A 24,757-nucleotide genomic window follows, 5' to 3' on the forward strand; every position below is an offset into this window, starting at 1 on the left:
ACTTTTTATATAAAAGTTTTGGAAAGTCTTAAATAAAAACTTTGAACCGCTATATCTCGGAAACTACTGGGGCTACGGCTGTGAGATTTTGCACGGATGTTCCCCCCTATGAGGGCAACATTTGAGCCAAATATGAGCAAAATCGGAGATGGTCGATTAAACTCGTGTAAATCTACCATGGAACGCCCAGCCCTGTCAACTGTCACCTCCCTCTCCCTCCCCTCTCTCCTCCCCGCCCTTCCCCCGCCACCGCGCAACTGCCAGCGCCACCGCGACGGCTCTTCATTTTAAACGTCAAAGATCTTCGCGCCAATGACGCCATCTTGCCTAAGCCGAAAAAAAAAAAAACAACATCAACATCAAACACATCCCACTCGAACCGCAAGGGCCGTGAGGTGGAATGCCAAAACGTTGCTACAGGTATTTTATTGTGATTTGGTGGTTATCAGGTGATATTTCGTAGTGCTGTTACTTATTTACGGTCGCAAAAGCGTCCGCTGTGTCCGCCAATCAATGCAGTAATTACCGTTGTCCTCATTGGTGCGTTTTTGCACGAAAGTCGACTGTTTTCTCGCTGCGTTGTGAAAGCCTTAACGTCATATTTCTGGTTTATGGAGAGAGGGGAGGGAGAGGGAGGTGACAGTTGACAGGGGCGAGGTAGGCCACCCTTCTACCACCCGGACGCGGCTCTACGACAAACTCGTTTCCAGGATGGACGGCAAACCTGGAAGCGGGTGCCCGAGCCCGAGGGTGCCAGAAAAACTCGTTTCCAGGACGGTAAGCGACCAGGGTGGGGCTTGGTCCTGGAACCTGGTCAGAAAACTCGGGTCGCGCACCCGTTTCCAGGACTAAACCTCACCATGGTCGCGATCCGTCCGGGAAACAGGTGCGCGCGACCCAAACCAGCCATTTCGGTCCTGGAACTTCCAGGACCGAGTCGAACCGTGCACGCTAAATGTCTTATGTACTTTATTGTCCATAGCTATGGCCGTTTTTGTACATACAGAACTTATGTACAAATTTGTACATAAATTAGGCACAATATTTCCATATTGTGCCTAAGTATGTAAAACATTGTACCTAATTTATGTACAAATTTGTACGTAAGTTCTGTATGTACAAAAACGGCCATAGTTATGGACATAAAGTCCGATAAAGTCCATAAGCATTTGGTGTGTGTATATGTAATGCCTTCTTAGATCCTTAACCATCTTAGGCCGGGAAGAAAATTTGTGTGCAACGTATTTTCAACCATTTGTTTGTCTGGCCAACAGAAAATATGTACCTGGTAATGTCAGTGGCGAAGCGGAAAAAGGGGATAAGTCGACTTATCCCGAAATGGGGTTTTCACGACCATCCGAAAGAGCGTGATCCTGCGCATCGTTTGCAATAGTCTGTTTGATTCTAGTGATTATAGTTTGGGCTCACAAGCCAATTGAAAAAGGGGATAAGTGGAGTTATCTTGTAGAGCAATAACCCACTTGGGAGGTATGTCGACTTAACAGCATGGATTGAGAGGCCCTGTAGTTAAGTCGACTTATCTCGTTTTTCCGCACTGACTGCATGGAGACAAGTCGACTTAACTCCTTTGGACGACATAAAAAGCGGCAAAGGGGGATAAGTCGAATGACACAACCTCAGGAAAGTAAAAAAAGCACGTCCCTGTACCAAATTTGATACTTTTACTAAGCTTTTTAGATTCCTACGTCATGCAAATCATTATAGAGCGGTTTATTTTGTCAAAATGTTGACGTTTTTGTAGATATAGCAAGATTCTGACTTATCTCGTTTGGACGCGGCTGTCCAAACGAGACAAGTCTACTTGTCTCATTGCACATTTACACCCTCCACGAGTTAAATCGACTTATCTCTCAGTACCTGAGAGCACTTGGCGCTATGTTTACTTATCCTCTGCATACTTAAGCGCTGTGCGGGCTAAGTCAATTTAACTCTTTCGAGCTAAACTCCCTAGAACAATGTAGACTTGTTATCTATCGTTGGCACAGACGGACGCTCCTGTCATGCAAGAGAGAGACGTCGTTCTCCGATTCTGGCTCTAAATCCAAGGGACCGGCTTCGATTCCCGGCAGAAACATTTTTTTTTCTTTCGTTGTAAACATTCATCTGTGGCCTTGCAAACTTTATTCCGTGCGACAATGAGGCGTACCGAACGATTTTGTGACGATTGCTAATGGCAATTGCCGAAGCAAGCTGGTCGGTGGCTAAACCGTTCCCGCGGTACGATTCGGGTTCGGTCGATGCAAGACTCATGCTCATACCAACAAATTCATTCCTAGGAAGAAGAAGGGAAAATAGTTTCGATTCTTGAAAATGGCCGATCAGGTATCTTGTAGAACGAAAACGGAGGTTTAGAGTTTGAAAGTAGCGTAAAGAGGACGCGTTGGTCCTTAATGGCGGTTCGGTGGTTTCAACCGACTCGGCTAGCTGTGTCTCTGCCCCTGCTCATAGAGCTCATTTAGAAAATTACATTTTGTTTGTCAGCAAATTATGTGGCTTCTGCAGTCCCTACCGAGCCCCGTGTTAGGGGCGTTCTACTTTACCCACACAGTAAAAACGGAACCTGATTTTCCCAGGAACTCTCTGGAAATCGCTTATGTCTTCACCATAGGCTTCCTGAGCAGTTCTCGCGAAATGTGATAATTTCGTGTCCTCTCTCTGGTTCTTCCAACCTGAAGTCGATTTGAACGGGGTCTTTTCCTACCTTAATGTTTTTTGACCTTGCGGACAAGGTACAATTCTTATCAGGATGAAATTTTGCCTCCTTTCACCATTAAATTGCAAGTTTTACCCCAGAATGTAATTTCCGTGGACACTTTTTGATGTCCTACGCTCCAGATTTGGGGCTTCGCGCCTCTACTACAGCCCAAGGGAGTATGAGAAATCACTTTCGCGAAGTGCATTTTGTTTTACGCAAGTGAGGCTACGTTTTGAAGTGTAGAACGTATCTCTCGGGTAAAATTTGCAGACACAAGATGACTCCGAAAATTGTCCTCCACAACTAACATTCAAAAAGTCTAAAATCGGTTTTTTTGAGACGGTTTTTCTACCTTATGTGCGATCGTTCTGAAACTTTTCTTATATTGTTGGTGCATTCGTTCTACACAATTTGCAAAGTGGCGGAGTAATGTGGCACCATTAGAACGGAAAATATAAACTTAAATAAGTTTGAAAGCGGCGAAAAAATTGGCCTAGCAAGCAATAAGTGTAATTTCCGTTCCACCCATTGCTAGCAGACCATTCAAAATTTTGATTGCGAACCAATCCTTGTGTGTTTGCCTTGTGGACAAGTTGTTCCAGTAAAATTTTGGTCCCGGTGGCACTTTTGGTTTGGCTTGTAAACCCCATTTCATGCAATAATGTAATTTCCGTGGACTGTAATTTCCGTGGACAAAATGGGGTTTTCGTTGCGTTTCACGTGATTTTCGCCACGTAAGGGGCCTCAGCTGTAAAGTATGTCGATATTTTTCTGTTTTAAACCTCTCTTATGAAGGGAAGGGCCATTCTTATGGCCTAACCCAAGAAAGCATGCACTGAATATAGGTCACTGGCCCAATCATAGGTGCGTTTACTTGAAGAAAAGTTGATCGGCAGGTCGATGGAGCGGCCCACTGCTCGCGCCGCGGTATTTTTAGCCGTCTCGAATGCAAATTCAGGCATTTCAGGCACAAAAGTTAACAACCTATACATTTTCTAAAAGGGGAAATGGTTTCTGTAATCTATTTGACGTTTGGGGTCTTAGCACCCGAGGCAAGCTGAGGAAAGTCGTGGCGTAGTTTAACACAACATCCATCTGGTTAAACCCGCCGCTAGTCACAAAATGGACCCAAACGAGCAGCGACCCGACTTTTTGCAAGCGTCTAAGCTTTCGACTCCACTCATCAGATTGGTCAAACAATGTATTTTCTGGACGACCAAGCGGTTTTATGCTGCTTTGTTCGGCGCGGCCGGCATACTGCCATGACAGTTCTGACTGCGAGTCAGTGAAACCGTTCAACGTTGATTATTCAGATCGGAAAGCTTAACCGAAAGCTTTGAGTCTTGCGAAAAATAGGCTCGCTGTATTTTGGGGTCTAGCTGACCAGACCATTTAAGACTTGCGGTGGACTTAACCTGACCGATATGTTAACACTAGAACCGCGGAGGGGGTCAATTTGACCCCTTTTAATTTTCGTCATAAATTTTTCTGACTTATTTTTTTCTTCTCGGATTTGGGGCTTTTTGACTTTTTATAAATACCGGGAAAAGAACATGTGAGTGAAATTTCGGCGCTGTCGGACCATTTTTGTGGGCGTAGGACAACAATATACCTAGAACCGCGGCAGGGGTCATTTTGACCCCTGTATTGTTTGCACTCAGGAAGTTCGAATTTTGGCAATAAAAAAGCGTCACAAGCGTCAATTTTAGTGGTGAATCATTTGGGAGTGCTATGGACTGCCCTGGGAGACCTAACTTGGCCAACGGCATAGGCGACCCGCCGAGCAAACGCCTAAATATATGCAAGATGCGTGTGTTCCGCGTAAGGTATCTGTAGAATAAAAAAATCTCATTCAACGAACGTTAATGAAAGCAGATGATACTCGTTTGGTTTTGTTCGAGGTAGTAGTTCGGGCTTTTTTATAACTGTGTATGAAATAAATAGATAGCCCAATAATATACATGGACCTAAGCGAGCTGGCCAATGTCGGTGCGAGCCGAGCTGTGGCTTGCACCGGCCGAGCCGTGAGACACTGTTGCTGTTCTGTGCGCGCTGTCTCCGGGGACAGGGGATTGTTGGCCGGTGCCGCTTGCGCTGTACCCGCGTGGTATTGTCGATGTTTCGAGCAGACTGCTTGCCATGCGACACTCACGATCCCGCCCGGCAGCCACCACCCTAATATTATTGTATTATTGTTAAGATACCGCTTGGTTTCTGGACTCAGCAGTAAAAGCACGGTGACACCTTTATGTGTCTAATAGTTTTAGATACGTTTTTAAGTGTAAAGGTATCATCTGGTAAAAAATCTACGTCCCCACACTGAATAACAGGAAAAGTTGCGATATACATCGGCAACTTTGGCCCGTCCCGTACATTGAGGAATGTACCAATTTCGCCTATTTTTAATCCGGACGGGACTTGAACCTGAGTCTGGGGTCAAAATAGATGTTTTTAGATCGGCATAAATTAGATAAGCACCCTCATACACATCAACAACAATGCAAAAACTCGAATAAAAAGAATGTTCTAAATGTACCCCACTAGGATTTGAACCCGGGTTCAAACCTCTCCGATTCGCTTGAAACTGGCACCGTTGGTTTTGTCTCCTCGCCCCGAATTTCCCTTCATGCTCTTCTAGCTGTATCCGTTGCCGAAATCCTCCTCGACCTAAGGTAGACCATGATGCACGCTGCAGCAGCGCCCCCCGGGGCTCTGATCGGATTTACTGCCAGCGGGTGGTTCTTAAGGGTCACCCAAGTAGGCTGCATATCAAATTTGGTCAAGATCGGACCACGGGAAGTCCTCAGACGGACGAACGAACGGACGGACGCACAGCATGGATCATACTCCGTCCCTCCGTCATTTTTTTAACAAAAAAAATACAAGGGACGGGCCAAAAATGGTAGAAAAGGAGCAAAACAGGTTATTCGTGCCATGCGGGTTGCCTACCTTTGACCTTTTAAGGCCCTATATAATTCAAAATATCATTGTTGATCTCAGATACATCATTTTACATCGTTAAGGGCCCATAACATGAGCAAAATAAAAAAAATACGGGCAGAAAAAATGGGGGGTCAAAATGACCCCTTCCGCGGTTCTAGGTATACGAAAAAGTCAGCGGTTCTAGTGTTAAGCAACATGACGCCCAAGGAGAACAGAATTGTCACGAAAAGCTCATCGTGAGCTGATTTCGGGTCACATGTGACCTCATATGTGCTCAAATCGTGACGAAATTTCATCACCTGCAGCTCACGGTGACCTTCTCGTGACGATTCCGTTTTCCTTGGGCGTCTTTCCTAAGCTTGCCGTTCGAATGCTAAGACCCAGTTTATCGAATAAATTACAGCAATCTGTTCCTCAAACTTTACTCTTTCCGAAAATATATGCTAGTAAACGTTGGTGCCATATATGCTAGGAGGGCTAAATAGACCGCACCGCCGATCAACTTTTCCTTAACTGACCGCACCCATTATTTAATATTTTTCCCAACATAGAGGAGACGCAGGAGCTGATCAAGTGGGACTTTCCTCCGTTGTCCACTGTAGGGCCCATCATTTGCCAAGTGTGAGAGGTACTGCCTGGGAGGTAAACACTATGCAACCATGGTCAGAAGAAAATGAATTTACAGTTGTTCCAGAGACAGGGAATTAAGCCGGGGGAGGTGGACACCGGACCCAGTCCTGCTCAAAAAGGCTGTTCTAGGGTGGGGGGCCCCGCACCCCTCCCGGGGAATGTATACCTCCTCACTTACTGGTCACACTACGAGTGGGACCTTGTAGCCGCATGAGGTTCTCCTCCGCCAGTATAACGTGGCACCCTAGTAAGGACGGCCATGTCCCGTTTGGCAGTGCACGCGGGCATATGTCGGGCCGGAAACGGCATACGATCAAACTGTGGTCTAGCCCGAAATCTTATTGTGAGGCACGCAACATGGAACCAGAATGCACAGATGTGGAGGGAGCTGCCTAAACTGCTAGGCGTTTGCGTTCGTATCGCACCTATTCTAAGGCCCCATTAAAATGTAATTTCCGTGGACAATTTCTGAGGCTGTGTAATTTCCGTGGACAGCAAAAAAAATAAAATTGCGATATTTTCTATATTAGTGGGGTGATAGCTCGCCCCGATGAATCCATGATCCCTAGTAGTGTTCTTAACAAGATAAATGCAAAAAACCCGGTTTCAATTGAACTTTTTTTCAAAAAGTTTCGGGGCCCAAAATTAACCATTTCGCGAGAACTGCTCTCCTGGGAAAACCAGGTTCCGTTGTTACCGTGCAGCAGCCAGGCGCGGACGGAACGCGACACCAAGTGCAGAATAAGCAGATGTCGAGGGCCGAGTGCGGGCGCTGGCCAATAAAAGGGTCTGTCAGTGGTTTGGTCAGGACTTTCTGTATACCACAATTTCGTTCAGTTCACGGTCACAATCTGCGGTCATCGCTGGATTCAAAATGGGTTGTACACGTCGGGTCATTTCTAGTGAATTCTGAACCCACTACACATTAAGGGGGCTCATACATGTTAAAAGCACTTTGTAAAAATTTTCTTTTGATATAGACGGATCAAGATTTTATAATTTCTGTGATAAAACCCTTTTAGATAATTGAGTAAGCTTCATTTTGGCCGAAAGGAAAGTGACTTTGGACATTTTTTGGAGATTTAGTCGAAACGTTTAAAATTTTGGTTCTCGTAAGATTTTGTTCGCATACTTGCTCAGATCTGTGGGGAAAAAATCAGGGAGACTCATCCCTAGTAGTGTCATATAATTGACTACAGTGGGCTTTATATCTACAATAGTTTTCAAGAAAAAAAATAAAAACAATTTTTTAACAATTTTATAAACAAATTTTTTAACAAAAAAATTGTTTCTATTTTTTTCTTGAAAACTATTGCAGATATAAAGCCCATTGTAGTCAATTCTATGACACTACTAGGGATGAGTCTCCCTGATTTTTTCCCCACAGATCTGAGCAAGTATGCGAACAAAATCTTACGAGAACCAAAATTTTAAACGTTTCGACTAAATCTCCAAAAAATGTCCAAAGTCACTTTCCTTTAAGCCAAAATGAAGCTTACTCAATTATCTAAAAGGGTTTTAACACAGAAATTGTAAAATCTTAATCCATCTACATCAAAAAAAAAATTTTTACGAAGTGTGTTTAACATGTATGAGCCCCCTTAAACACTTAAACTCTGCTGAATTTTACACAAATAGTGTCACAATTTCCCAATTCTGCGTTAAAGACAGCACTGTCAGAAATTTCCGATAAAAAATGGAAAAATCATGTAGTTTTTCCTAAACTTCAGCAAAGAGATCTCCGTAAAGGAAAACTCTGGGCTTTCTCCGAAGAGTTTCGTAATTTGGGACCAGAATGCCTGCTTCTCTGTCAGGAGATCACGAAAAAAAGTTTGCAACCAATTAAAAAATGAGGGAAAGGTGAATCTCTATTTTGTTCAGCTCAGTTTTCATGAGGGATACCTGGATCTCGAGGACCCAAAGGAGCTCGAAAGAGATTGTCCCTTCTTGCCATTTCAGACCAAAGAATGCTTCGGCGAAGCCCTCTTTCAAATATCTGAGAAAATTCGTGCATTTTAATTCCCATCAGGAACGAAGTAATGCTCCGAAGAACATTTGTTCAAGCCCTGAAAAAATCTCTCCGAAAAAAAGGTTGATAATAAATGGAGTCTCCATGAACGTGATTGTAGAGTTTTTCTCCATAAAATTTCGGAGCTAATTTCTAACAGTGTAGAAATGTGCGGTCAAATCTTCACCGCTGTTGCAGTACTTTTAGGACTCCGCAGGTTGAGCCTCACCACGGATTTTTGGCCGGGGGAAATAAGGGACCGGTCCCCAGTGGCCGCGTCCCCCTCGCCACTCCACCCGCCGCGCTTCGCCCGGCCGTCCTGTCGGCGCTCTCGGTACTCGGTGCATGTCCGCGTGACACTGGTGTGTCGGGCTGTCCTCCGATTCATTCTGCCCAGCTCAGCGTTTCGCGCCCCGAGGCCTGCTTGCCGGCTGGCTTGGGCTGCTGGCCGTGAGTAGCCGAGGAACGCGGCGCGTGCCGCAGAGTTGGTGCCGCTGACCGCGCGCATCGCGGAGAGGAGGCTAAAGTGAGCCTTGCCGAGCGCGCTGGAAGGAGCGCGCCGCCTCGGGAGGCGATGTAGACCGATACGTTAATTTTGTTTTCTCGCAAACGCCTTGACCAAAAATTCTGAAACTTTGCACGTGCCTTTCTCAAGAGTCATCCTCGCCTACGGTCGGGTCGGATTTTCTCCAGAAAATTTGATGCGTTAAATTTCTAGCTTTGAAATTTTGAATGAAGTTGAGCCGCATTCAGAGTGGCTGTGCGCAAGGTATGGAAATTTGGCGACCGCCGCCCTTTAGGTAATCTTGTTCTGTAACGCGTCTACAATTTTCACGTCGATGCCTGTAACGATGCGCCGTAATTTTACCGAACCGTGAACCTCAACATCCAGAGGTCTCCCCGCCTGCTGGCCTGGCCGGGGGAATAAGGGATCGGCCCCCCGGTGCTCCCGTCCCCCGCGCCACTCCACCTCCACGCTCCGCCCGGCCTGGCCGTCCTGACGGCGCTCTCGGTGCGTGTCTGCGTGTCGCCAGTGCCAAACTGTCTTCCGATTCATACCGCACCGCTCAGCATTTCGCGTCCCGTCCCCTGGCCAGAGCTGCGGCTGGACGAAGGCGCGAGGCGTATGCCGGAGGGAAAACCAGGTGCATCGCAGTGTCAGACTTGATGATGCACTTTGCTCGGGGTTCCCACCAGTTCACCTGGCGGTCGTCAACGGAATTAACAAAACTTAATAAATGTAATAAGCGTTCACATCAGGTGTACAAATTCTTTGAAGTTATTACCAGGGCCAAAGAAAGGACCTAATCATGCACTTTTGTTCTACCTGCTTGTCGCGCCTGTTTCTCTCCGTTTGTCTCCTGTCCGTCTCCGTTCTTCCTGCCCTGCCTCCGTGCCTGTTCCTCTTTACTCCCTCTTCAGGGCCTGCGCGGCAACCCTTTGAGTTTCGCGTGTCGCGATACGGCAGTCACAACACTCAGTCAGGGGACGCGTCATCAAGCACGCGGTGGAAAACGCGCCACGGCTGTGGCTTCCGCGCCCGCCAGGTTTTTACGTCTTAGTTTGAAAAAAATAAAAATAAAAATTTTTAACGCGGTGACTGCCCGAGGCAAATAGAGGTAGGCGCTTGAACAAAATTTCTCTGTTGAGCTGTAATCAACTGTATTGAACATTAATAACTTGACTAGAAGCCACCTTGTTACCACCTAAATAAAATTCTCGTTTTGGTCTTCCATTCGGTACGCGCTTCCACCATACGCGCGGCCGGCAGCCGTGGCCCCGCAGGCCCGGCAAGCTGGTCTCGAGACGCGAAATGCTGAGCGGTGCGGTATGAATCGGAAGACAGTTTGACACACTGGCGACACGCAGACACGCACCGAGAGCGCCGTCAGGACGGCCAGGCGAAGCGCGGCGGGTGGAGTGGCGAGGGGGACGCGGCCACTGGGGACCGGTCCCTTAGTTCCCCCGGCCAGGCCAGCAGGCGGGGAGACCTCTGCCTTCAGCAGGCGGTCCTCGCCGAAATCAACAACATTCGATGGCAATGAAATTTGTTCAAATTGGTGTAACAGTCTATTTTTTACAAAGTTTAAACTAACACAAAGGGCAAAGTAAAAATTAAATAAAACATAATTACATGGCTCCAGACCCATACCAGATAGACGACCTAGAGACTCTCGACCCGGTCTCCCCGCCTGCTGGCCAGTCGGACAAACTGGTGACACTCAGACACGCACCGAGCAGGCCGGCCGGGCGGGAGAGCGCGGCGCGCGGCGGGCTTATCTCGCAGTGTCAAATTACGGCGCACGGCTGCTACCGCGACAGAACGCTGCGCCGAGTCCCCCCGCCCCAGTACCGGCAACAACTGTTTAAAGAGTACTATATTTATATTTTTAAATGTGATTGGCCATCTGCGCAGCCTTGTGGTGTAAGAAGGAAATTGATACTAAACACAAGGCTTGCGTGCCCCAGAAAATACACATACTTCTAAGTCAGTTGATTGAATGCATATGTCTGCAGGTTACACTGTCATCCCAGTAGTAAGTTTACTTGCCACGGATTTGGCAAGCCGTTTTGAGTGCAAAAAATTGGCAAACTTGGCCCGGAAATACTCCCCAGCCCGGAATTACTCCTCAGCTTGCCAAAATTTGGCAAGCTTATGACGAGTGCCGACCAAAGCTTGCCAAATTTTGGCATTCAAAACGGCTTGCCAAATTTGTAGCAAGCAAACTTACCACTGGCTTTGCAGTGTCTTTGCAATATCTAAATATAAGGCATGTTCAATAATGCATTATGTTAGACAATTTAATTTTAAAAAATGTGTCACGTTAAGCTTGTTTTTTCCTTCTTTTTGGCAGGTGAACTGTCACTCTTTCGCATTGCAGTACTTAGAAATTTTTAAATAAACACACGGTAATCTTTGACTAAAATTGAGGAGCATTGTTTTCCTCTAACGAATTGCTTCTAGTTCCTCGTACCCAAAACACACGCGACTTATCTCCTAATCTTTCAAACAATTTTATTTGCTAAAGGGGACAAATCGACATAACCCCAACGGGGAAAATTACCCGAGAGATAAGTCAACTTAGCTCATAGAGTGCATGAGTGTACAAGGGACAAGTCGACATGTCCCTAAAAACCTTAAGCTTCAGAGAGTTAAGTCGACTTAAGGGGGGAGGCTCGGGTGATTCCGCGCGTAGAGGGCGTTTTCGTGTCCACACCCTCCCCAGGGCAAATTTATTCGAGTGCAGCCCATTCATGCACTTAAGAATCTTGTTTGGCGCCAGACTAGCTTGTTCCCTTTGTATATGGACTTTCAAAGCCAACATGTGACGCGGGACAGGGGCCGAAAGGGTCGATTTTGTAAGTTCCGTCATGTCCATTCGCACCTTGCACCAACTTTGCGGCTCTGTAACCATTTGTTCCACTCTAATCTTCGAATTTCACACACACCCATCAAATCTCTAACGTATAGTGACTATCTTGCTTGAATTTTAAGATCGTATATTGATTGGAAGTGTCCTTTCAGAACGCGTACAAAATGTCCACCGTACTCCGACTTTTGACTTAGTAGTTTCAAAGTAACCACCATAAAAACTACTAGGAGTGCTCCCTGCTGAAAACCGGCGCCGTATTTAGAATCAGCACGGTCTGTTTACCCTATGAACGAATCCCGGTGGCGAAAAAGTAAGGGGGGTGAGTGTGCGAGTGGAAGTTGTGTGCGAAAACGGTGGGTTGTAACAATTGATGTAATTTCCGTATGCCCCTCTCGCCCCTCTCCTATTGGGTTTAGAAAGTCACCCTACACGTGAAAAGGCGTGTCTTGACGTCGGACTAGTGTGCCAAACTTATAGCATATTTCTGAGGCGATGGGCATTTGCCGTGAGCTAGAAACATCTGTTTGTAATTTCCGTCGAGCGTAATTTCCGTCATATTTTCAGTAAATTTCGTCATATTTTATAGGGGGAGAAAACGAAAGTCAACTTGTAGCTCGCCCACGCTCAGAGTGTCGTCCTGGTGTCCTATTGACGCCATCTAGGCAAAATTCAGGCCGAACAAGCAAGATTGATTACGTGACTTTCTAAGGTGGCTAAAACGGCCCCTACGTACGGAATCACCCGCTCGTCAATTTCCGTCAAAAAAGCAAATTTTCGTTTTTGAGATTTTTGAATTCTTTGCATCAAACCCTTTCATTATGTGGCTGATTGGTTTCAAATTTCGAAACCGTTCGGCCAGAGGACAACATTTTGTAAACTATTTTCCACAGGTTAGGTTAGACCGTTCAAACTTTAGGGCCATTTTACTCAATTGCGATATTTTGGGCCTTGCGCGCATGATTTAGGCCAAACCGTTTCACGTATTGACTTGAAATTTTTTCTGGTGTTAAACCTAAACAAGACCCATAAATTGAACCTCTAGTTTCCAAATTGAACAACTGCAAGTGGTTTTTTTTAACTTCTAAAAGATCAAATTTTGTATACTTTTAAATATTTTTTGTGAAATGTAAAATAACAATAGTTAGAAACCAGATGTGTTAAACCTAGAGGTTCAATCTATAAAGCCAAGTGTCTAGTTTCAGGGGAAACAAACGGATTTGGAAAAAGTTGTCGGATAGCTTCAAAACCTTGCGCGCAGTGAATATATGTCTTTTTGCAAGGTATTTTTGATATGCCTTTAGAGCCTTGATAAAGTGGCCCAAAATAAATTATTTTTTTACAAAATGTTCTTAAAAGTGTGATCTTTCCAATGGAAAACCCCACATTCCTTCAAAAAAATCAGGAAAGAAAAGATTTTTTTTTAATTTAACCAAAATTTTAGTGTTAATGGCGAGCCTCCCCCCTTAACTCTTTCAGCGCGTGAATGCGCAGAGGATAAGTCGACATAGCTCCAAGTGCTCTCAGGTCCGGAAAGATAAGTCGAAATAACTCGTTGGGTGCGTGAGTGGGCAGTGGGACAAGTCGACTTGTCTCGTTTTGACCGGCGCGACCAAACGAGATAAGTCAGAGTCTTGACATATCTACAAAACCATTAACGCTTTGTTGAAATGACTTTTTCTACGTTGATCAGCATTGCAAAGCGAACAAGATGGCGCACCCGAAGTATAGAATATTATACGGGAACATGTTTTTCGCCTCTCCTGAAAAATCGTGTTTTTCGACTTATCCCCTTTTTCCGCTTCGCCACTGATGTTTAAAATCTCCTGGAATCCTAGGACTAAGACCCCAAGTTATAACATTTCCCGCTCAACAAGGCTATAGCTTTTAGCTCGCTTCGCTCGCAACAGGAAGCCTCTTCTAAATTTCGGCTCCGTGGCAAGTGGGGGGAAGCAAGTGTGTCAGCCCTTCTAGACGAAAAAGTCTTCCCCATTGTAGGACTCGGAAACAACGTTTCAGACAGTTAAGCATTTAAAGCTTTTGGCTCGCTTCGCTCGCTGAGAGCTTTCTGATTCTAGATTCTCGCTATGAGTCCAATCAAAAGTAGAATAAAGTGAATCCTCTTCAAACTTTGTAACAACCCCTCAATTTTCTGTAACGTTGTTTTAAATCTAGCCCCCCTCCCCAAACCACGTCCCTAAAAATTACCTATCAGACACAGGCTCCTTGAAGGTAGGCAACTTTTCAAACATTCGCCCCCCCCCCTTTCGACCCGCCCAATTACGCCCCTGGAAAACCTCAGAAACTTTCAAATCCAATAGTGGATCATTTTGAAGCACAAAAAGCACCATGTCATCGCGCAAACCGCGTCTTTCTAGGACAAACTGTATCGCCACAAAGGGGCAGGGACATCAAATTGTAACATTTCTGTAGAATTGACCCGTGTGTTTACAGTTTTTCAACCATAATAAATCCTTTTTGGTGGCTGCCACTAGTTATGTCGGTTATGTAAAGCCGGTTATGTCTGTCAATAATAGGGTACTTCGGAGAAAACCTAGACCGGAAGTCAGCGACAGATCGGGAGAAACAAAAGAGCGTCGGGAGGCCGTGCTGAGCAGTGGTGGGGGTCGAAATCGGCGGAGTAGGGGTGAAGGCGGCGCGCGCATGCTGCCCCCACTCGGCCCATCCTGGCCCCCGCCACCGACCAGCACGGCCTCGCGACGCTCTTTTGTTCCTCCCGTACTGTCGCTCACCCGGTCTGGTTTTCCTCCGAAGTACCCTATGCTGGATAAAAACAGTTATGTGAGTTTAAAGTTTTGTCTGAAGCAGAACTCCCATCCTACAAAATCACTTCGTGAAGATAGAGAAACCTTCTTAAATTGGCGCTTTTATCGACTAAGTCATTACGAAATGTCTTGTTTTGTGGGGCTTCACGAAAGATTGTCGTTAAGAGTTTGGGTAATTTTCTATTGAGAAGTTGTCGTTATTTCATGAATGCCTTTCATAACCTTTTTGTATAAGAGCGATTGTTTCGAGGAAAAAACAATTTCCGAAGATTTTTTAAAGAACTCTTGTTGAAGCTCAGAATCATGATAATAAACCAAAAACATTTCGTAAATTTACGACGTATGCACTCCAAGAAGAGTGTGAAAAGTACAACAAAAGGACAACAAAAACTTTACAATAAAAGTACATACAGCAGGGATTGTAAAAAGTACAACGAGGATTGTACAAACCACAACGAGACCTGGACTGCACATCACTCATCGTGCCGATTCCATTGTACTTTGTACAACAATTGTTGTACTTGAAAAGTACAATAAATAACTGATAAAAAATTTGCCAGAAATTTGTGTACTTTTGTTGTGGTTATTTCTTGCAGCGTGTCGTATATAAACTACATTCTTGTAAAATAACGAGCAGTACGAAAAAGACAATTATCCAAACTTTTATCCTTATTTTCCGAGAATTTTTTTAACAGTGCAGGCGATTTTTCGGAAACCAAATGAGGTATCAAAATTGCCCGGGACACGAACGATGTAGAATCTCATCTTGGCGTGACGGAGGGCTTCGTAGAGTAACTTTTTAATGGAGCAGCATTGAAATTCATCATCGTCCAAGACGCCCAAAAATTTCAAAAATGGAAACGAACATTATTTTTTAAAGAGCCAGTCGATTCCTTGTGAAATGTGATCGAGAAAAGTCGACACATGTTTTGACTTCAAGTTAAGAGGTGCTAAGCAGTCTAGGAGTGTAGAACACGAAATAACGAGTTTTTTTTACGAGAAATGCGCGAAAAATCTGATGGGTATAGTCGGGGTTGGAAAAGATGCAAAAGTTTATTATCTTACGATAGAGCACAAGGTGAGCTCTGTAGGGTGATTTTTTTCTATAGGATACATCGAAGAGTCTCATGGGGCATTCCAGACCCAATAAGCAGGTCACGTAGGTGACCACTGCCGATTTCGTTCCTTTTGTGGTCAAATGTTACTTACTACAAGGGTAAGATGACCCTAAATTTTTAAGGTCGAAATATGAATACGTACTTCCGGAGATATCACAATTTGAAATTTTCTCTGAAATTTCTTTTACCGTAAACCGGGGTAACTTGAGACAATATTTCACGTTTTTTGGACCGTGTGTCCACAACACTTCTCTCACCAACCCGAATCCCAACTATGTTTAATTTAACATGATTTCAATCGGTTTGGACCCCATGAATTTTTGGGGGGTCACCTAACATGAGAGTAATGGGCCTCGTCTCAAGTTACCCCGTCACTTGGGGGTAACTTGAGACACACGTAGTTATTACTTTGCCTTTTTACGGAAGTGGGGTTTTTGCCAGTCCATACTGATTTTCTGAAACATTTAAATTATTTTCAATGAAAAGTACTACTTGTGGAATAAATTAGAAGATTTTTGATCCTTATTTTATGATTTTTTCATCAAAGTTACATTTAGGAATTTGAGGGATAACGGAACTTCAGAAGCGCAACAATTCTCCCATTTCACATCCAACCCTGACACCTATTAAGACATTTTTCTTTATTTTTACATACACTAGTCCATTCCTGGAAAGGTATATAGTCTTAGTCAATTTTTAAAATTCACTCAAAATCCTTCAATTATTTTTAAAGTAGTTTTTCTTTAAAAAATCGACGGTTCTTGGCCTAAAAATTGTCCGATTTCAATGACATTTATCTCGTTGGAAAGGTAATTAAATTCCCCATCTTATGAAACTCCAAGATTTATAATGTCTCATCTGGTGCGTGCGTAGTTGAAAAAACACTCCAACTTTAAGCTGCATATCAACTTGGGACCCTCTACACTGTCTAAAAAAGGGATTCCCGATCAAATGCGGCTTGGTTTTGATCTTAGAACGGAGAGGTCCGTTACTTTAAACCACCCTGTAAAATAAGGAGGTGCCAGTGTCAAGTTACGCCACTCAACTTCCGTCTTAGGCTCAAATTAGGCTCGAAAATAAGAAAATTTTGCGTTTAAGGCCGTTTTTTGACCTCTAAACTCGATCGTAGGTGCTTTTTGGCGACGGATTCTGATTCCTTGTTGAATATTACATAAGGCGCAGTGGTCTTGACCTTCTGAGTCAAAAACGTTAGAAGCAGATGGGATTCGCGCAAAAGTTGACACTTTGTACAAAACCACTAAAAGAAATTTCAGAGAAAATTTCAAATTGCGATATCTCCGGAAGTACGTATTCATATTTCGACCTTAAAAATTTAGGGTCATCTTACCCTGGTAGTAAGTAACATTTGACCACAAAAGGAACGAAATCGGCAGTGGTCACCTACGTGACCTGCTTATTGGGTCTGGAATGCCCCTCACTCAAAAGATCTTATCTGGGCGTTCCCCCAAGAGAATTTTATCTTAAACGCAGGCGGATTTCACTCAGTCTGATCATTTCGTATGGCTTTTCCAGAAATTGCTTTCAAGGTTTCTAGTCAAGCTCAAATTTCTCCCAATTCTCCAACCGTTCGATTCTCAAGATTAAATTAATTTTCGTTATGAAGGCATGCCTTAATTTTAGAAGGAAGTCTGCTCTGAGTTGATGACCAACCAGGTAACCAGGAATGTAACTGAGATTCGCCTTTCTTCTGCAGGGACACGTCGCCTTGAAAAACGAATCAGTGAGCTGGGCGTTCCCTCACTTTCCAGTGATGCCCTATGGTCACTACAAGTTGCGATTAGCAACACGCTTCATGAACAAGGCCGCAACTAATCCACATTTATGTTTAACGGTCGATTGTGAAATAATACCAAAGCCAACTGTAGATCCAAAACAATAAACTGGTGGACTGGTTTTAAGTGAAACAAAAACTTAAAACATATTTCCAAAGACATACCAGTCCAGGGCAAAAGAAACTATTGAAACGCTCATCTTCAACTTAAGATGGACACGAACCACATTTTTTCTTGCCCAATAATAAAACCCAAGGGTCATTTTGTGGGCAGTTTCATGCTTTTTCAGATGCATTTTACCGATTGGCAAAAAGTTAAAAACTTTGGCTGCAATCGTGCGCGCAGTGACACCATGTAATTTTGAAGGCCATTTTTGTATAGAACACAAAACATCCTATTTCAATGCTAAAACAAAATATTTTTTTTGAAAATGTTGTAAAAACTTTCCTCTTCCAAATGACGCCTGCCGTTTGTCTCTGGCATTCATACTTATAAAGATAAGATAGATAGATAAAGATAAGATATTAACATCTAAACAGGAGGTTCGAAAATCGTCAAAATAGTGCAAATGACGCTACTGCCCCCTTAAGCATCCGTGTTTTCAACCTTTAGTAAGTTAACAGGCTTCGCTATCGCTCAGCCAATAAATTCTTAAGTTTTCATTTATTTTTTAAATGCTCATTGTCACAATTTTAGAATTCAAATTCAATATGCAGCGAACATTTTCCGCCAGGCACGTCATCAGGTCAAAGAGATATAGTCTTGCGGGGCATTCCACGTCACACTGTTAACCTGAGTGTTGCGTTTCTGCAAGTGACAAGCTGCTACATTTATGAATTGAGTCGCTTGCGAGCCATCGGCAATTCTGTCCATGCACCTCGAACAAATGCAATTTCGGTGATGCGTGCCGCTTTGCGGAGAAGCACGTGGTGCCTTGCGTTGTTTGAATTTGAGGAAGGTGTTTGTTCCCTTTCGTGCATGGACGTGTTTGCCCTGGTGCAAGCCTGCTTTGCACCTCCGTGAACCTGGCAAAACCCAATATTGCGCAATTGGTCGGACATGTCTCAAAAAAATTGAGCACGAATTGAGCAATCGATTCCACTATACCGTTTTATTTGTGCATGCACGGAACGGTACTTACAGCGTCTTGCTATTGGGTTCTGCTGGGTTCACGCCAGCAGCGCCCAATCGCGCTACAGCAACGACACAGGCACCAAAAAATTGAGCACGAATTGAGCAACCGATTGCACTATACCGTTTTAATTGTGCATTGAAACGAAGGCCACAATCCAGTACATCACTGTTAAAAAAGTCGAAATTTTCAGACTTTTTAGGATGAAGTCAATTTTGAAACCCCGTGGTCTGAATTTTCAGACCCCCGGACACTCTGAATTTTTGGCCGACCTGTCGTCTGAATTTTCAGACTAGCATGGACTCTGAATTTTACGATTACCAGGTAGTCTGAATTTTCGGACCAATTGGCAGTCTGAATTTTTCCCCTCGCGGGTATAAATTTAGAATTCCGGGGAATGAAACCACCCAGGGAATAAAATTACCACTTTTGTCAGGACGTATATTATGGTTTGGAGACGCTTGATTTAAATTGCTGAGAGACATGGAATGCATGCACAAAATTGAGCAGTTGCAAAACAGCTCTTGTGGTTAATTGTAGCACCAAAAGTTGCGCAAAACTTTGAGTAAACATGTTATTTTGCTGCTAGAGCTTCCAAGAAAAAACCTAGTCCTCGGATGTTAGACTCCAGGAGATGCAACTGTAAACACTGGAAAGCAGCATGTTGGAACCAGATGTACACTTTGTGGAAACTTTTTCGGCACGATGAAAATACTTTAAGGGGAGGTTCTGGTGAAAATCTTGCAATTTTCCAAATGCATCCCACAGTCACAATTTGTTCGGAATATAAAATTTTTCATAGAGGAGACTAAAATTTGACTTTTGAAGGCACATGCCAGGCTGTAAACCCAGTCGAAGAGTCTTTTTGAGCCTATTTCGGCTGTATCTTAAAAAATCTCCTTGCGCATACTATTTTGTCGTAAAAGGTTGACCTTGACATTTTTCACTTCTTCGATTCCGGCATGCATAGCTCAAAACTTCCATTATCTTTTTAAGCTGAAAAGTCCCTAAAATTTGTGTATTTTGCACATTTATGATCAATTATAGCGAAATGCTTGGTTAGAAAGCTTGCGAATAAAAATGCAATTGACATTTTGAGATGTGCATGCCGGCATTTTTAAAAAAGAATCGAAGAAGTCAAAAATGTCTAAGCCAACCTTTTACGACAAAATAGTATGCGTAAGAAGATTTTTAAAGTTATAGCCTAAATGGGAGAAAAAGGCTCTGCGACTGGGTTCAGGGCATAGAATGTGCCTCCCCAATGAAAAATTTTAATAAATACCTGATGAGACATCAAATTTTTAACTGATTTTCACAGTGGGACCTATTTAGGAGAAAATAGCATTTTCACCAGAACCTCCCCTTAAAACAAGGATGAAAGAGGAGTGGCAAATTTCCAAAACGCCACCCACTCGCTCATCACCCGTCCCTTTAGTTTGGAAGACGCAATATCAGCATATGGCTGCCACTTTCACTGCCTGCATGCCGCGGATTTCGAATGCTTCAGAGTGGTGACTGCACGCAGAATAAGGGGTATTGAAATGCACGTTTTTTTTTAATTCCATACCGGCACACTCGGAAAAGGGTTCTTTCTGACCTAAAACCACCGCAAACCAAATTTGAGACCGATCGAAAAATATTTAGGGGTCGCTACAATGGCTGAAAGTTGTAAATTTGCTCTCAGCCTCAGCCTGAGCGAGACACTGTGCGAAAAGACCACAGTGAATCCCGTTAATTTTTTTGCCGGGATTTACTGTAGTTCAGAACACAGGATTTACCGTGCCTGGCTGCAGTATCTACTGTACCTGGTACAGGATATTCCGTACTCCACTCCTGTGGTACAGTAAATCCCGTACAAAGTACAGTAGATCCTGTTAAAAAAGTACAGTAAATCCTGTACTCTGAACTACAGTGACAGCTGTACTAATCACTACAGGATTTACTGTGATTTTTTCCCACAGTGGAGAGAGAGCGAGTGCGAGAGCGTGCGCCGCGCGCTCCCGCCCCCCGTCCCCGGCGAGGTAGGCAGCCCGCCTCACGCCGGCGCCCGCGAGATAGGCAACACGCCACACACAGCATGATAACGCCCGCGAGGTAGGCAAGCCGTCACGCGCCAAACGCCGACGCCCGCGGGGTAGGCCACCCTTCATGCGCCGCCCGTTAACGCCCGCAGGGTAGGCCACCCTTCATACGCCGCCCGCCAGCGCCGCCCGCCGGGTAGGCCACCCTTTATGCGCCGCCCGCCAGCGCCCGCGGGGTAGGCCACCCGCCGGCTCACCACGGAGTCACCACTGCGCTCGTACCCGCTATTCTAAGCGAACGGCCATCTAGTGTTGAGTTTAAAATCGGCCTGCACTCCGCTGGAAGCTGCAGGATGCGACACGTTCGCCCTGGTTCCGGCCTGGACCGAAGCCCGGGTCACCCGAGCCGAGACGCTCCGGCGGCGGCCAGCCGAGCCAGGTACACCGAGCCGAGCCGGGGCTTTCGGAAAATCACCGCGGACCGGCGTGCCAGCCGAAGCCCACCTGCGCGGGGCGGGGGGAGAGGAGGGCGCCCTTAATCCTCCGGCCACTCGGGATTTCTGGACAGAATGCGTCAGTTTTAGCTTGTCTCCAGAGCAGTGCACATCGCATCCGAAAACAAGTCCGCGTCCGCGTGTCATCTTTCTCGTGACGGTCCGTCGTGAAGTACCGTAAACCGGGGTAACTTGAGACAGCAAGGGTAACTTGAGACACTTCTGCTTTTCCACCTTTTTGGAGCTGCTACCTGGCTCGGCACATTCGGAGGCCAAAACTGCCCTAGCGAGCAAGAAACGTGGGGGAGAACAACAAGTTTTTATTGTTAAGCTTTTGTTGATTGCTTATGCGCACCAACCTGTTGAGTGCGAATAACATTGGAGTGCAAATAACATTTTGAGTGCAAATAACATGTTATTTGCACCGTCGAGTGCAAATAACATATTGAGTGCGAATAACATGTTATTCGCACTCAACAGGTTGGTGCGCATAAGCAATCAACAAAAGCTTAACAATAAAAACAGTAAACATGGCTACTCCTCTTAGACAAACGTAACATTCCAATTGTTACTTTTGTGTGCATTTCGTTCGCTACGGTCAACGATAGTCTATGTCTGTCATGTTTTATCGTGTCGCAGTACTTTCGAAAGGCCTGAGTGCTCTCGGGCTATTTCAAAACTATTCAAGTGTTGTGCTGTGGAAGATTTTGAAGAGGGAGCGGCGAGGCGCGGCAGGGCCAGGCTAGGGCTCTGAGGCTAGCTCAAGTCTTTCTGGTTTGAGAATGGACTGAGACCCCTTGCTGTGTCAACCCCTTATCAAGAGAGAGTGACTCAGTGATATCCAGCGTTTTGTGTTGATGTGAGTACCATTTTCCCAGTGTCTCAGAATCGCTGGCCAAACCAAAGTGATTCAATAGTTGGTCAGCGGCATTGACACGTAACCTGAAAATACAGATGCAGGTCTTGTATTTTACTGGTCCAGTTCTACTTTTCATAGTATAATTGCTGTGATTTCAACTAGGGATCCTAAGCACTGAGAACTATTGTATGCACATTTATTTTTCTGTGAACGGGTATTGCTTTCCAAGCCAAATTATTCCATTTCTTTTGCAGCGCCAAATTTTGGCGTTCTGGTCTGTGGTGCTCTGGGGAATGGAACGCCAAATCTTGGCGCTCTCTGTGGAGCGCCAAAATTTGGCGTGGAATCCGGAAACCAGGGATGGGAACGCCAAATCTTGGCGCTTTGGAAAAGACGCCACTCCAGTGGCGAGGAAACTTGCCACTGGATTTGGAGTGCATGCGGTGCTTCGGGTAATTTTGTAGTACGGCACAAGCCGAATATGCTTTTCCTTGATGAAAGCGAAGAAGTATTGGTTACTTACATTTCAGTGAGTGTTACAGACGATTCCCCGAATTCTTGGGCGAGGTGAGGGGGCCTCTCCTATATCCAACCGCACCACCTGACCTCAACCGCAGGACGCCCCAGGTTGGGGGCAGGTCCAGCCTAGATTTTGACGCAAGTTGGGAGGAGGACAACCCTGTAGTCCCAGGCCAATCTGGTGACGCATGGATAGGTTTTATAAAATTGAACACCTACGAAAACAGTCAATATAGCTATGAAGTTTTCTCTCGGATTAGATATCTTGTCCCCTTTTCTTAGGCTGAGCGATAGCGAAGCCTGTTACCCAAGTAGCGTTGGAAAGTTTTGTCTGTCTGCGTGTGTGTCTGTCCGTGTGTCCGCACTACTCCTCCTGCACGGCTCGGCCGATCTGCCTGGATTTTGCAGGGTCATTAGGTAACACACCATAATAGGGTACTTCGGCGGAAACCTAGACCGGAAGTCAGCGGCAGAACGGGAGAAACAAAAGAGCTTCGCGCGGCCGTGCTGAGCGGTGGTAGGGGCCGGAATCGGCAGAGTGGGGGTAGCATGCGCGCGCCGCCTTCACCCCCAGTCCGCCGATTACCACCCCCACCACCGCTCAGCACGGCCGCGCGAAGCTCTTTTGTTTCTCCCGTTCTGTCGCTGACTTCCGGTCTAGGCTTTCTCCGAAGTACCCTATTCAGATTTCTATCTCAATACATTCAGTCATATTGTCCAAAAAACACTTCAAAAACGGCAGAAAAAAATGTCGTTTTAAATGTTTTTGAGGCTGCTGATGACGAAAATAGAACACTTTCGGACCTCCGACCGAAAGTAAAGTCCCATTGGTGTAGATTTTGATGACCAAATGCTATTTTTGAAGGGATCGCGCCCTTTTTGGCCCGTCCCGTTTATTTTTTGTAAAAAAATGACGGAGGGACGGGCATATAGTATGATCCTTGCTGTGCGTCCGTTCGTTCGTCCGTCCGTCCGAGGACTTCCCGTGGTCCGATCTTGACAAAATTTGGTATGCAGCCTCCTTGGGTGACCCTAAGAACCGCCCGGTGGCAGCAAATCCGATCCGAGCCCCGGGGGCGCTGCTGCAGGTGCATCATGGTCTACATGGGGTCGAGGAGGATTTCGGCAACGGATGCAGCTAGGAGGGCATGTAGGGGTATTTTTGGAATCGGGGCGACGAGAGAAAATCAATGGTGCCAGTTTCGAGCGAATCGGAGAACTTCGGACCCGGGTTCAAATCCCAGCGGGGTATTTTTTGAACATGCTTTTTATTCGAGTTTTTGCATTGTTTTTGATGTTTTCGAGGGTGCTGATGACGAAAACGACATTTATTTTAACCCCAGACTCAGGTTTAATTCCCGTCAGGGTCAAACATAGGCGAAATTCGTACGTTTCTTAATGTACGGGACGGGCCAAAGTTGCCGATGTATATCGCTACTTTTCCTGTTATCTACTGTCTGTCTAGGGAGGTAGCTTGCGGAAGGCAGGTTAGCGCCACAGGCCAGGGTAGGTGTATACGCCAGGCGTGGATTGACGAAACTGGCGCAGCATCGCGAAGCCTGATACGACAAGACACGGTCTGGCGTACACCTACCTTGTGAGGTATTACTACAGTAGCCTCGTGTGCCTAGTCTGCTGTTGGAGAGTTGTCGCCCTGTCCGTTGTTCCTGTCCGTGTGTGTACATGGCTTGCAGTTTGACACCTGTTCAACATGTCAAAGCTCAATCCCTTATCAATATTATCTTTGATAGGGTACTTCTGAGAAAACATAGACTGGAAGTCAGCGACAGATCGGGAGAAACAAAAGAGCGTCGCGCCGCTGAGCTGAGCGGTGGTGGGGGCCGGAATCGGCAGAGTGGGGGTAGCATGCGCGCGCCGCCTACACCCCCACTCCGCCGATTTCGACCCCCACCACCGCTCAGCACGGCAGCGCGACGCTCCTTTGTTTCTCCCTTTATGTCGCTGACTTCCGGTCTAGGCTTTCTCCGAAGTACCTTATTTTAACCTATCCATACATTTTGCAACGTCGGAAAAGGTGATTTCCGTTCGTTTCAGGTCCAACTTACCTCCAAACGACATCACAACGTTATCGTAAGAGTAAAAGTTGAAACCCGTAACATCTCACTTGTTCTCAAAAGGATAAGTTAATTTTCTTGTTTCTTGAGTATGTGTGGGGATACTTTTGGAAGAACTTGCAAAAGACCGCACCCCTAACCCTTAGCGAACATTGCCTTATGTCACGCTATGGAAGCAGTGTCAGTTAAATGTAAAGTTAAGTTGACAATCCCTGTTTTCACCCTTTAGTAAGCCAACAGGCTTCGCTATCGCTCAGCCAATTAAATCATAGGTTTTCATAACTTTTTTAAA

The sequence above is a fragment of the Thrips palmi genome, unplaced genomic scaffold (genome assembly GCF_012932325.1).
Source record: "Thrips palmi isolate BJ-2018 unplaced genomic scaffold, TpBJ-2018v1 HiC_scaffold_4, whole genome shotgun sequence".
NCBI lineage: Eukaryota > Metazoa > Arthropoda > Insecta > Thysanoptera > Thripidae > Thrips > Thrips palmi.